General features: G+C 41.0%; 1 pseudogene; it reads left to right on the top strand.

Moving 5' to 3' along the window:
* The first annotated feature begins 1,172 nt into the window (after positions 1 to 1,172).
* Positions 1,173 to 1,852, top strand: LOC102833948 (annotated as a pseudogene).
* The last annotated feature ends 10,975 nt before the right edge of the window (positions 1,853 to 12,827 follow it).

The raw sequence follows: 12,827 nt of genomic DNA, 5'->3' as shown, positions 1-12,827 counted from the left end.
TTGGAAACAGCATCACATTAGTAAGATAGGTTCACCATGGAACAGTCAATTATTCAGAGTATAAAAGGGCAACACTTATCTAAGGATAAAGTTGAGAAGGGATGGGAAGTTGGGTGGACTGGAAATAGGAAGCACAGGGAGGGAATGGGATAACTGGTGTTGTAGTAAGGGATCAGGAGGAGATTAACAGGGAAAATAAACAGTAGTAGAACCATAAAGCCTCCAAATACAAAGAACAGGCAGGGCAGGATAGGCAAGATATAGAAATTATCTTCTTGTTGGGAGGGGCAGGATATGGGCAAGATAGGGAAACTATGTGCATCTGTAATGCAATGGGGTTTGTTAACACTCCCTCCCTATTCAATTACCCACAGGGGTTTGTTAACCCTCAGCTATCTCAAGCTACCTATTAACTTTCCCCTTCACCAGTTTTCAGTGCAGGTGCAAAATAGCACCAATGGCCACAACACCAACATGGCACCACCAAGATCTTGACTGAAGGTCACAACAGGGACAATTATATCAAGTATGCCAGAGGCCTCTGCAATAGGATACATCTTGAAATCTCAGACTCAATCTTGGTCACCAGATGTGTATGCAACATGGGAAAAGAAAAACAAGGAAACAGCTAACAAAAATGGAAATTCACAAGCAGGAAAGCCCACCCCTTCTTTTGAAATCTGGGTGATGGATCTGTGCAACTTCAGTTGGCACTATAAAGAATCTTTCCACTGAGCACAAGATCTGTGGCATATCCCCCCCTACAGAAGGCACTGCTGTCTATGGCACATCTCCCCTGCAGACATCTCCATACTTTAATAAAACACTTTACTACCATATTTCATGGCTTTCTAATCTTCTGGAGCCTGATCTTGTACCAGTTACACAGAGGGGATTGTAATTATTGAAATGAAGCAAAATGTGTGCTTTGTTGACTATAAAGCTGCTGATCTTGTCTGTAAACCTTCACTTAATAATAAATTAAAAAAAAAAAAGATAAACAAATGTGGTGCATATATACAAGAGAATATGACTCAGCCAATAGGAAAAGTGAAGGCTTGAGCTTTTTTGGCTCTCTGAGCAGCACTATGGCGTTAGGCAAGAAAAGGCACCTTATAAAAGGTGGCAAAAAAGGAGCCAAGAAGAAAGTGGTTGATCCATTTGCTAAGAAAGATTGGTATGATGTAAAGGCACCAGCTATGTTCAATATAAGAAATATTGGGAAAACACTAGTCACAAGGACTCACGGAACCAAAATAGCATCTGATAGGCTCAAGCGTTGTGTTTTTTGAAGAGAGTCTTGCTGATCTGCAGAATGATGAAGTTGTATTTAGAAAATTCAAGCTAATTACTGAGGATGTTAAGGACAAAAACTGCTTGACCAACTTCCATGGCATGGATCTTACCTGTGACAAAATGTGCTCCATGTTCATAAAATGGCAGACCATGGTTGAGGCTCACATTGATGTCAAGACTACAGATGGTTATTTGCTTCGCTTGTTCTGTGTTGGTTTTACTAAAAAATGCAACAACCAGATTCGGAAGACATCTTATGCTCAGCACCAACAGGTCCATCAAATCTGGAAGAAAAATGATGGAAATCATGACCCGAGAGGTGCTGATTCCAGATAGCATTGGAAAGGACATTGACAAGGCTTGCCAGTCTATTTACCCTCTCCATGATGTGTTTGTTAGGAAAGTGAAAATGCTGAAGAAGCCCAAGTTTGAGTTGGGAAAACTCATGGAGCTTCATGGTGAAGGCAGTAGTTCTGGAAAGGCTACTGGAGGTGAGATAGGTGCTAAAGTTGAATGAACTGAGGGCTATAAGCCACCGGTTCAAGAATCTGTTTAAAATTCAGCTTTTTAGCTTTTTAATGGTGACAAATAAAAGATCTTATTTGTGGGAAAAAAAAAAGTGAAGGCTTTATAGTATGGATGGAGCTTGAATACATTATGCTGAGTGAAATAAGCCAATCATAAAGGTAAAAATATTATATGCCCTCACTTATATAAAAAGATAAGGAAATGCAAATGTACAGAGAGTAAAGTTGCCAGAATGGGAGGAAGAGGGTTAAAAGTGATAGAAACATCACATTAAGGCTAGTTCTTTTGCTTTTAGCAAGTTGTATATCTGAAAAGGTTGAATTGGCAAAAGTGTGAAAGATGTATTTACAACTACAGTAAAAGAAAAGACTAACTACTGAGGCTGCGTATGCAGACAGAGCCAAACACATCATGTCATGCACAGGAAACCTGTAGCAAAGAACCCAGACTGTCCAAACACATTTTGTTGTCCTTCCTTGTTGTTGTTGTTAAGTGCCTTCGAGTCGATGCCAACCCATAGCGACCCTGTATAGGGTTTCCAAGGAGCAGCTGGTGAGCTTGAACCTTGCAGTTCAAACGACTTTGCAGTCTGATGCATTAACCCACAGCACCACACCAAGACTCCAACTCAGGTTTTCAATAGATTGAAATACCAGTCTGAGTTAATGTAATCTATGAACCTCTGGACAAGCAGAATAGGCTGACAAGGAAACACCTAAGACAAGGCACATTACATGAAGAGAAAGACATTTATTTCTATGTATTATTATTTTATCTAGGATTATACTACAGGACTATTCAACAATGGCAGCTCCAGGGAAAGGCATAAAGATATGATTTTGCCAAGAATATGGATTGGAATAGGGAAGGAATTGTGAAGGATCAAAGATGCGGTATATATCCATATATGGTAGACTATTAGTCATAAGGAGTAATGAAGTTCTGAAACAAATTACAAGATGAATGAAGCTTGAAAACATTTTGCTGTGCAAAGTAAGTCAGACACAAAAGGACAAATACTGTATGATCTCATTAATACAAAGCAGATTATGTATAGAAACTGTGCTAGCAGAAAAAGACCCCATACTCAAACTTGGTTTAGAGAGACCCTTTCATTAAGCCTTAAGGAGAATGACAAGACATCCAGACTATAGAAACCATCAGCATGTATACAGTACAGAAGCCAATGGAATCCTCTGACTCACAGTCCTGGTGTTCATTATACATGATAGGGGACAATGAAAATCATCACAAAATCATGATTGATGGCAGATCAATTCATTACTGTTGCAAGTGGAATTACAGATGCTGAGAAAGAATTCTGATTGGGATGTCATTGTTACGTGCCAGCGAGTTGGATGTAATTCATAACGATTGTATACACAACAGAATGCACAGAACAGTACCCGATTCTGCACCATCCTCATGGGGCTGTTGCTGCTGCCACTGTGCCAATCCATCTCATTGGAGGTCTTCCTCATTTTCACTGACCCTCCACTTTACCGACAATGATGTCCTTCTCCAGGGACTGGTCTCTCCTGAATATGTCCAAAGTATGAGAGCCAAAGTCTGGCCATCCTAGCTCCTAAGGAACATTGTGGCTGCACTTCTTCCAACACAGGTTTGTTTGTTCTTTTGGAAGTTCATGGCGCTTTTAATATTCTTCTCCAACAGTCTTCCTTATTCATTGTCCTACTTTCACTTGTATATGAGGCTACTAAAAATATCATGGCTTGGGTCAGGCACACTTTAGTCCTCAAATGGACATCTTTGCTCTTGAACACTTTAAAGAGGTCTTGTGCAGCATATTTGCCTAGTGCAAGACATTATTTGATCTCTTGACTTGTAATTCCATGAGTGTTGATAGTGGATCCAAGAAAAATGAAGCTTTTGACAGCTTCAGTCTTTTCTCCATTTATCATGTTGTTATTTATTTATTTGGTCTAGTGGTGAGGATTTTTCTTTTCTTTGCATTGAGGTGCAACCCACACTGAAGGCTGTGGTCTTTGATCTTCATTAGTAAATATTTTAAGTCTTCTTCACTTTCAGCAAGCAAGGTTGTATCATCTGCATATCACCTGTTGTTAATGAGTTTTTCTCCAACTCAAATGCCATGCCCTTCTTCATATAATCCAGTTTCTTTAATTATTTGCTCAGTATACAGATAGAATGAGTATGGTGAAAGAATACAAACCTGGTACACATTTTCCTGATTTTAATCTATTTAGTGTCCCCTTGTTCAAACAACTGCCTGTTGGCCATGTACAGGTTCCTCATGAGCACAATTAAGTGCTTGAATACCATTTCCATAGCTTGTCATGATCCACACAGTCTAAAGCTTTTGCATAATCAATAAAGCACAAGTAAACATCTTTCTGGAATTCTTTTCTTTCAGCCAAGAGCCATCTGACTTTAGCGATGGTATCCCTTGTTCCATGACTCTATCTGGCTCCAGCTTGGACCTCTGGTAGTACTTTGTCAATGTACTGTTGTTGCTGTGTTTGAATTATTTTAAGCAAAACTTTCTTGCACGTGATATTAGCGATGTTTTCCAATGATTTCTACATTCCATTGGGTCACCTGTCTTAGGAATGGGCAAAAATACAGATCTCTTACAATCAGTTGGCCACCTCTCCTGCTTCCTAGTCTGTCTTAGTCTGTAAACTCAGCAGAGACCTGTCCACCATGGGTGACCCTGCTGTAATTTAAAATACTGGTGGCATAGCTTCCAGTATCACAGCAAGTTGCAAGTCACCACGGTATGGCAAACTGACAGACAAGTAGTGGATCTGTACAGATAATGGCAAGCTTAAAATGCGCAGGTTACAGGATTGCTTCTGGTCTTTTGATTACCTGGCTATCTGATTATGGGTCCCTGAGGCATAGCCACAGGTGGTAACAAGACAATACCAGGTCCCCTACATTTAACAAGCATCTGACTATTTTCAGTAAATGTTTTGGCTGGGGAACTAGTTCTAGGATTGAGCAGCTTTTGGCATACTATGTATACTAGTTAATGTATTCTTCTTGAGGGCAAACGGCCTCGCCCAGATTTGTCTAAGAATATCTGCATGGTTGACCTCAAAGTCTGGATTTATGTCAAGACTCAAAATGGAGGTAGGATACCCACTGCAGGTCACAGCTTTTAGAATTTAAGCTCTAATTCACACCAAATTTTATTAGTGATTACCTGTGGTGGGAGGGAGGGACAAGTGGAATTTATTTCATAGGAGGTGCTGACTTGCTGTTAATGGTGTATAATCATTCTGAAAAGGATAGTAATAGCAGTTGCACAACATGAAGAATGCAATCAATGTCACTAAATAATGCTCATAAACATGGTTGAACTAGTCAGTGTTTTGTTTTGTTATGTCTGTTTTTACAATTTTTTTTGTTTAAAACAAGCATAGCTTGGAACCAGGCCTACCAGCTCTCTGATCTAGGACAAGTGACTCCACCTCTGTGAGCTTTCCTTTCCCTCTCTGTAAATGGAGAGCATAGTACCGAAGTGGTAGGGTTCTTGTGCAGATTCATGGTAATGATTCTTAAACTGCTGCCCAATGCAGCTGTTGTTATTAGGACAGGATCCTACAGTGCCCGGGTCACCTGAAGGGGTCACTTGCTCCTTATCTGGAGCAACTGGAATAAGGCAGTTGGGTAGCAGCTGCTCAGCCTGCAAGCTCCTGGCAGAGAGGCACGCCCCAGGTGAATCAGAGGATTGCAGCCAGCTGGGTGGAATCTCAGACTTGATGACCTAATAGGATTGTCTTTCATCGCTGGGGCTCTTCTGTTGTGCTGTGCAGCCTCAAGCTTGAGAACACTGGACACATATGGAGGTGGGCATCTAGAATGAGCCAGACGTAAACAGGCTATTTGCAAACAGATGACTGGAGTAACTCCTCCTGGGCATAGAGTTCCCAGCACTGATCAAAGCTCAGGCTTCTTCCCTGGAAGCAGAGTCTCCTTTAAGGCCTGAATCACTTGGTGCCTCTCCTTTGCAGTTCTATTGGGACTGCCCAGGAAATGTCAAGTAACCCACATCCTCCTGTTCACAGTGCGGGCATTTTACTTACCACGTCATAACTATCCCATTACCTGTTGGTCCTCACCTGACCAAGTCCTCCTCAAGGGCAGGGTCTGCGTCTTACTCATTTTGTATCACCACGGTCTAACCCAGCGCCTGATGTTGTTGAAAATCAATAAACCTTTGTTTGATGAACAAAACTTATTGCTGTCAAGTCGAGTCTGATTCATAGAGACCCTTTAGGACAGAGCAGAACTGCCTCCATAGGTTTCCAAGGCTGTAAGCAAACAGTGGAGGGTTGAACCAAGGGTCAATACAGCTTGATGGAAAGGAGGGTGATAAATAGAAGGAAACATTGGTTTCATGTTGGGACTTGGATCTAAAGCAGTTTGGTTGTGGTAGTAGCAAATAGGGAGGGGATGAAGGATGATCCCTTATTAGTCCCAAAATTTTGGCAGATACTCATCTTTAGGACTTAGGAAGAATAAATCAGAATTCCAGAGAATTATAAGAAATTCCCCAAATTACAAATTAGTCTATATGTGTTCATATAATATTTATTTTTATGCTTTTAAATAACAATGTAAAATATTACATTTAATGACTATTATATACGTATAGTAATACATTATATATAATGTATATGATTACACACATATAGAGTATGCATATAATCATATATGTAATTTATTAGACTATTATGTATGAGGGAACTTCAAAAAGTTTGCTGAAAAATTCTACTACCTTCAAATCCATTTTCCCAAACTCTTTGAAACCCCCTTGTATAATATGTATATGTATATATGTGTATGTGTGTGTGTGTGTATATATATGTGTGTGTATGTATATATATATATATGTGTGCCTGTATATATATATGTGTGTGTGTGTATATGTATATAATGTGTGTATGTATATATATGTGTGCATATATATATATATTTGTTTGCTTTCTTATGTGTGTTCTTTATAAGTGCCCTAGAGTGGGTTCCAATAGCAACCTTGTATAGAGTTTCCAGGACTGTATCTCTTTTCCAGAGCAGAAAGTTTCATCTTTATTCCATAGAGCAGCTAGTGGACTCAAGTCACTGGCCTTGTGGTTTGGAGTCCAGTATTTATACTACAGAGTTACAGCAACTGCACTCCCCGACAAAAATATTGAGTTATTCTTCCGTAATTTGTTGTTGTGAAGTTCCATAGAGTCGATTCCGACCCATAGCAACCCTGTATAGGGTTTCCAAGGAGCTGGTGGTTTCCAACTGACCTTGTGGTTCAAATCGACTTTGCAGTCCAATGTGTTAGTCCACAGTACCACTCATATTAAAAGTTTCAGGATTTTTTGGCTTATAAAAAAACATCATAATAAGTTTATGGTTCATCACAATTTAAAATGTGGCTGGCCAGGAGCTGATTAATTTTGTTTAGCTCTTAGAATACTTCTAAGAGTTTTCACACTCTTTATTCATCATTATGGATATCTAGTTTTTTTGTTGTTGAATGAGAAATATCAAGTTTGGTAGAATTTATGATTAGAAACCTGTAGAAAATATTCCAACACCACAAATATAAACCCTGGTGTGATGCTGTGGGATAAGCACTCGAATGGTAACTGCAGTTAGGTAGGCAGTTCAAACCCACCAGCTGCTCCCAGAAACCCTACCCAGGGTCATTATGACGGAAGTGAACGGTTGGTATACAACAATAGCAATGCTCGGATCTGCTCAAAATCCTGTGTTGAAACTGACAATGCTTACCAAGTTTTTATTTCACAAAACACCAATCATAGGATTTATATGACATGTTAAGCTTACTAATACTTAGTTTATTTGCAAGAATGACTCACCATTAGCAGCAGACAAGAGCAGAATCTCACACTTATATCATGGAAACAGCTCCAAACAAGCCAGATGACTGTCTTTCCTACAAGCCACTGTTTCCATTCTGAAAATGTCAATTTCAGTGTCTGCATTTCCTTCTCTTGCCTTTGATTTCACACCAGCAGATTCATTCAAACCAATAATTATCCTTAGGCTGATTGTCAAGTTTAAATTCTTGCAGAATTATTATTATAGATTTAATTGTGTCCCCCAGAATTATGTTGGAATCCTATCCCCTGTGCCTGTGGATGCTATCTAATGTAAGGGAAGCACCTCCCATAAGTCAAGTATATATCATGTATCCAGTCAGTTGAGGTCATAGCAGGGTAGTGAATCCTAATCTGTTCTGAGTCTCAAGAAGAGCAGCACAGAGAAAGGCACACATAGGGGGACAGCAAAGAGGCACACACCGTGTGAGGATCTTCTGCAAGGAAAGGCACCAAGGAAGTGACAAGACTGAGATCTTGACTTGTACTTTTTAATTGCCAGAAGTGTTAGAAAATACAGTTTTGTTTTTTTTAAGTCATACGCTTGTGGCTTGTGTTACAACATCACTAGAAATTGTAGTCAATTAAAATATTTTTCCTTGTTCTGTAAATTGATTGATTTATCTTTCTTGGGATTCAGAAAAACTTATTTCCCAAGAATGCTAAGGAGTTCTGGAATGAAGCACATTTTTAGGGATGAATCCTAGCTGCTGGGGCAGGTTCTGCTCTGGGTAAGAGAGCAGGCGGCAGGACCCTTCTCTCCAGAGGGCCTGCTGGGCTAGCTAGGCATCCTTTGGGAACACTGACCCTAGTCACAGGACTGGCAGTGGTCACATGCAGTGAATTGGCACAGAGGACAGAGACTAAATGGGTTGCTCACCCAGGTCCTGCTCAGCTGACTGGACTTAAAAAGTTCTATCCTTGGGGTCAGTCAAGTAAGTGGGTACCATTCGATACAGGGAGAAATTATTCAGAGGGCATAGGATCTGGCCCCCTCTAACTTCACCAAGGAGGGAGGAGTAGACTTACCATCAGCACAAGCCCAAGGCTGATTCTTATGAGGCGGATGTCAAACATGCCTCCACCCTCCAACATTTTTACCAATTCTGTCATCAACTGTCCCTCCCACGGCACTCTCTACTTCTTTAATGAGTTCAATAATTTGTTGCAATGGCCACACAGAACTCAGACAATAATGATCACAATCATGGGATTTCTTAGCTAAGTAACAGGTTATACTTCTGGATCTGGAATACTCAGGACATAGTTCTTCAGTAAGGCCAGCCTCTTTGCAGCCACACCTCTCTCCAGCCCTCTGCCTGGACCCTGCTTTGGCAACTTTACAAAGATTTTTTAACTCTGCCAATAAGTGCTAAAGGCACCCCACTTCGCCAGCAAACTTCCTGTCCAAAGACACTCAGCTTTCTTGGATTGTGGACGTTTAGCACAAGGCTCTCGGGTCCCAATGATTCATTCTTCTTTCTTGATGGTTATGAAATCCTCTTTTCCACCTCTGGGATAGCTTATTTATGCCTGGTGGGATGGCAAAACTGACCAATCCCCACATGAGGGATTTATACACCTTATTTTAATGATCCTAGTGTGGTGCTTTTGTGGCACTGTAGGATAAGCACTGGACCACAAGGTCAGTTTGAACCACAAGGCTGGTGGATCAAACTCACCAACTGCTCCTTGAAAAGCGCTATTAGTCGGAATTGATTGATGGCACTTAACAACAACAGTGTGGTCCTGTAGGATATGCACTGACAGCTAAACTCAGGTCAACAATTCAAAGTCATCAGCCATTCCTCAGACTCTACACACAATCACTAGGCATAGACAGCAAATACTTAATGACAACAACATGGATAAAGGATGCCCTACCTTCCTAGTGGATGGGACTCAAGGTACCACTTTGGCAAATGGTCTAAGTCCAATATATAAGAATGCTTTGGCAAAGTTCTCTCTCTTGCTCTGGACCCTGTGTCTGGCTCATCTCCATCGACTTCAAGTTCTCGGCCTTGTGACCTTTCACCTGTTCTGATTCACCAGCTCCTGCAGCCTCGTATATAAACACCTTGCTGCCTAACCTGCTGCTTTGGGCTCTGAGACTATGTGGGTGAGACGAACTCATCAGACTGATCTTTGAACTTTGAATTTAGGACTTGCCAGACTTGCTGCAGGATAATTCACTGGTCTGTTTAAACTGCAAGGCCAGCAGTTCAAACCCATCAACTGCTCCTTGGAAACCCTATACAGGATCGCTATGAGATAGAACCAACTTGATGGCATTTAACAACAATCATAGGGACCAGTCTCATACTGATCTTTCTAAAAAAATTATTCATTTATGATCAAAGTGGGGAGGGGATAGAGAACAGAATTTCAAGTTCACATGGACTCCAGACTTTCTGAGGTCAAGGATGCTGGATGAATCCCTGAAAGTGTTGCTTCAAAATAATCTGTAAACTTTAACCCATAATTATGCCCTGAAGCCTTCTTAAAACCCAGCAGTAGTTTAGCTTAGCTGGTAAAGAACGTCTGCCTTGAGCATTTTGCAGTTTTAAGAACTTTCTATATGAGCTCTAAGGAGCTCTGGTAGCGTAGTGGTTACAAATCGGGCTGCTAACCTCAGGGTCAGCAGTTTGAAACTACTAACTGTTCCGTGGTAGAAAGATGAAACTTGCTGCTCCCGTAAAGATTTACAGCCTTGGAAACCCTGTACAGGGTCGCTATGAGTCAGAACCAACTCCATGGCACGTAACAACAACAACAAATATGGGCTCTGGAGTGGTGGACTACAAAATCGATTTGAACCATAAGGTCGGTGGCTCAAGCTCATCAGCCACACCTCGGAAACCCTATACAGGGTTGCTATGGGTTGGAACAGACTCAACAGCACTTAACAACAACAACAATATATGGGATCAAATTGACAACAACAACTTGAAATATTAGATTGAAACCTTAGGAAGCAGTGAATTTATGTTAATGGGGAAGAAATATCTCAGAAAATGAGAGTGAAATGGTTATCAACTCAAACAATGTTATCAAAGTCACTGAATTATGCATGTTAAAACTGTTGAATTGGTGTATGTTCTTGCTGTATATGTTCTCAAGAACTGAAACAAAATCAACAGAATTTAAAAGAAAGCGAGAAAGATAATCCAGGCTGACAGGGGGCCCTGGGGCAGGCAATGGAAATCAGAAAGTGGTCTAATGCAAGTCCTGTAGATGAGGCCCACTTGATGCTCACCCTGGGATCCCAGAACCAGCAGACCAGACTGGTTGGAATGGTGTGCCCTCTGGGCTCTGCAGGCTTGTTTCTATCAGCACTGGGTGGTATCTCTAGCTGAGGTCATAAGTAGGTCCTATAAGGCAGAGGGCTTGAGTTAAAGGCTGATCAAAGGGAAGAAAAGTCATTTACCCTCAGGGAGTTATAAAAAGTGAACTTTTGTTTTTCTAAGTCATACCCAGAGATTCTTGGCCTTAAATTTTGATAGAAAAGTTAACCTCTAATCTTACATTCCAACAACATTCTTATCAAGGGAGAAAAGATTGAAGTTGTCAAGGACTTCATTCTTCTTGGACCAACTATCAATACTCATGAAAGGAGCAGTCAAGAGATCAGAGGACTTACTGCATTAGGCAAATCTGCTTCACAGGAACTTTTTAAAGTGTTGAAGAGCAAAGATGTCAGCTTGAGGACTAAGGTGCGCATGACCCAAGCCAAGGTATTTTCAATAACCTCATATGGATGCAAAAGCTGAACAGTGAGTAAGGAAGATAGTAGAAGAATTGATGCCTTTGAATTGTGGTGTTGGAGGAGAATATTGAAAGTGCCATGGACTGCCAAAAGAACCAAGAGATCCGTTTTAGAGGAAGTGCAGCCAGAGTGCTCTTTAGAGGCCAAGATGGCCAAACTTTTTCTCTCATACTTTGGACATATTGTCAGGAGGGAACAGTTGCTAGAGAAGGATATCATGCTTCATAAGATGGAGGGTCGGAGAAAAAGAGGAAGACCACCAACGAGATGGATTGGCCAGGTGGCAGCATCGATGGACTCAAGTGTGGCAATAGTAGTGAGGTTGGCCCAGGATCGGACATTGTTTCGTTCTGCTGTGCATAGGGTCACTATGAGTCGGTGCAGACTTGATGGCACCTAACAACAAGAACAACTTACATTCCAGGAACAAAGAACCCTAGGACCATCAAGGGAGAAGAGCATGAGCGGAATGTGGGACTCTATCCAGAGCAGCAGTGATGGCAGAGACAGAGGCAGAGATGAGGACTAGGAGAGATACATCAGCTGAGGACTCTAGACTCATGGAAAGAGAAAGGCTGTGTGCCAGCGGCCAGAAGGCAGACTTGCACAATGTGCCCTTTGGTTATTTAAATGACTGATTATAGATTCCTGAATGTTTTTGTGTACATAAACAACAACAACAACAACAAAAAAAACAAAAACAAAAAAAAACAAAGGGAATGGAAGCAAATACTGTTGAATGATGATGTATGGAGGGGATTGTGATCATTGTAATGAAACAAAAGACAACAGGATGAGTGTAAAACTGATGTTCTCCCATGTAAATTATCACTCAATTCACAATAAAAACTTAAAAAAAAAAAAAAAGAGTGAAGAAATGGTTTGGAGGGCATTTTGTCATTTTATGAACTGAGAAACACAGAGTATATCACAGTGTCAGTTTGGGCATCCACTCAAACATGTTAGTTCTAAGTTTTTTCTTTGTTTCCTAAGGAAAACCAGATTGTTTTTTATAGTGCTTGGTGAAGTGTAGCCCTTCAATAAATACTTGTTGATGAAAAAAAGAAAAGAAAAGTTAACCTCCCAGTGGAGACGGGATACAATCCCTTTCCAAGTTCATATTTGACACCTTGGGAAAGACAAAGTGTTCCCATGACCCAGCTCTCCTCACCCAGCTGATGCCCACACAGCTGGTCTCTGTGTAATACACACAGTCCCACAATTTCGTTTTCTAAGAGCCCGATGTGTGGGGCTTCCTGACCTTGTCGAGGCTGACCTTTGGCAAAACTGTGAAGCAAAATTTTGCCTGCTTGGTGACCTCAAGACCCCTGTGTGTCACAGTAGAACTG

Source organism: Chrysochloris asiatica, unplaced genomic scaffold (genome assembly GCF_000296735.1).
Source record: "Chrysochloris asiatica unplaced genomic scaffold, ChrAsi1.0 scaffold00166, whole genome shotgun sequence".
Classification (NCBI taxonomy): Eukaryota; Metazoa; Chordata; class Mammalia; order Afrosoricida; family Chrysochloridae; genus Chrysochloris; species Chrysochloris asiatica.
The sequence above is the reverse complement of the archived record's forward strand: the minus strand, read 5'-3'. Positions and strand labels throughout refer to the sequence as shown.